This window comes from Lutra lutra, chromosome 2, assembly GCF_902655055.1.
Source record: "Lutra lutra chromosome 2, mLutLut1.2, whole genome shotgun sequence".
Classification (NCBI taxonomy): Eukaryota; Metazoa; Chordata; class Mammalia; order Carnivora; family Mustelidae; genus Lutra; species Lutra lutra.
In genome coordinates, this window is record NC_062279.1 from 196573127 (window position 1) to 196575358 (window position 2232).

General features: G+C 38.7%; 1 pseudogene; it reads right to left on the minus strand.

Moving 5' to 3' along the window:
- Window positions 1–608: 608 nt before the first annotated feature.
- LOC125094418 (uncharacterized) lies at window positions 609–715 on the minus strand (annotated as a pseudogene).
- Window positions 716–2232: the final 1517 nt, after the last annotated feature.

Below are 2232 nucleotides of genomic sequence, written 5' to 3' on the forward strand. Positions count from 1 at the left end.
GTACATTGATAAGATAGAAGATATGCAAGCAATGAAAGTTCTATCCGAAGAAAAACAGAATTATTTAGTAATACCAGGAAATATTCATGAAAGATTTAGTTGCAATATATGAATACTTTAAGAACACATATGCATATATTAAAATGGAATGAGATTTTCTTTAAATATATTTCTGAAGAAACAATTCAAAGCACAAGTTAGCTTCAAAAAGGTAGCTTCGGAAAGACAATCTATTCGCAAATCACCTAACCTGCTTGATAAAATGGAGATTTTTAGGCCCCACCAAAGAGAATCTTATTCTAAAAGTCTAGAGAATCTTCATTTCCTTAAACAGAGTTAGAAGACATGGTTTCTTGGGATGCCTGAGTGGCTCAGTTGGTTAAGCATCTGCCTTCAGCTTAAGTCATGATCCCAGGGTTCTGGGATGGAGGCCTGCAAAGGGCTCCTTGCTCAGCAGGGAGCCTGCTTCTCCTTCTGCCTGCCACTCTCCTTGCTTGTGCGCTTGCTTTTTCTCTCTCTAAGGTTTGTTTTATAATACTGATTTATCATTTATGTGCTCTGAGGTCCACTTTCCTCATCTTTATGTAGTGGAATAGTTTGGTTGGACTAAAACATGGTACCCGTTATTCCCATCCAAGTACTAACCAGGCCCGACCCTGCTTAGCTTCCGAGATCAGACGAGATCGGGCGCGTTCAGGGTGGTATGGCCGTGGACGGTACCCGTTATTCCATTCGTGACTAGCAATCATCAGGCATCCAGTCCCTAACTCCTATGCCCTATACACAGACTCATTTCCTTTGGAGCCATATTTCCATCACTATTTCTGTTGCTATATTCCAAACTCTTCATATCAATTTTCTTTTGCAAAGTTATAGAAGGATAAAGACATTTTCTAGATTAAAACAAACAAACAAATCCCTAATCCCTCACATTGAGAAAAGAGAACATAAAAATAATGTCTGAATATTTCCAAACACCAGTGTACTGCGCAGAGGTATATGGAGATATATGGCTGGACTAGAGGCAAAACTGTGGGATCCATGGATTCTGCAAGGACAGGTGCTCCACTGAGTCCTTATAACTCTGTGTACCACATTATTATTATTTAATAAATGTGCCAAGGAGTGAAAAAAAGTGGAAAATTACAGATAACATCAAAAGACAACAGCAACTCAGATAGGGACTTTACTGTATGGAATATTCTGTGTTTATTCTGAGAGAAGATGGGTCTAAACTATCTTCCTGTGAAGCAGAATCAACTTTAAAGTATCAGCCATAAGAGGTGTGTGCTATTCCCAATACAGTTTGTAATAAATCCTGAATGCTATACCGGACCAGTCACAAAAATGTCACAAGAGTCTCTCAGAAATACAGCTAGATGCATGCAGTGCTGGACTACGATTGGTGGAAATGTGGCCCCGGAAAGATAAACTGAAGATCTAACCCACAATACCTATGAATGAAAAATCTGGAAAGATGGTCTTTGAAGATGTAACCCAGATAAGAGGAAGTCACACTGGACTAGGCAGGGCCCCAATCCAGTGATCTATAAAAAGAAGGAAATTTGGACAGAGATACACAGAGGGAAGAAAGCCATACAAGAACAGAGGCAAAGATTGGAGTGCTATACCTACAAATCAAAGAGGATTTGCTGGTAACCACCAGAAACTAGGAAGAGAATACCCCTAGGAGCTTCCAGAAAACTACCCTGCTGACACCTTGATTTCATACTCCCAGAGCTCAGACAATAACTTTCTGTTGCTTAAAACTAGCCAGTTCATGCTATTTTGTTATACAGTCCTAGAAAACTTACACAGATGGAAACCAACAATCCTCAAACCACTGAAGACTTGTCAGTTGCACCTTGGGCCATCGGCTGACTTATCATTATAGTCTCTCAGATCAGCACTAACTGAGAGACATAGGACTGGTCTTCTCTGGAAGCAGCAACTTGGGGAAAATATTTGCAGTACCTTATGCTCTTTAAATAAGAAGCCTAGACAAATACATATCAAAATGGAAAGTATTATAATTATATCACAGAAGAGAATGTCAAGAATGTCATCACAGAAGAGAATGTCATTTTCAACTTGAAGTTTTATCTGAAATTTAAATCTTCGAGATTTCCTTTATGAATATTCAAGCAGAAACTGAGCTTATACTCTATACTATACATTATTCATTATACACTATATGTTATATAGTGTGTGTTCTGTACTGTACAGAATACA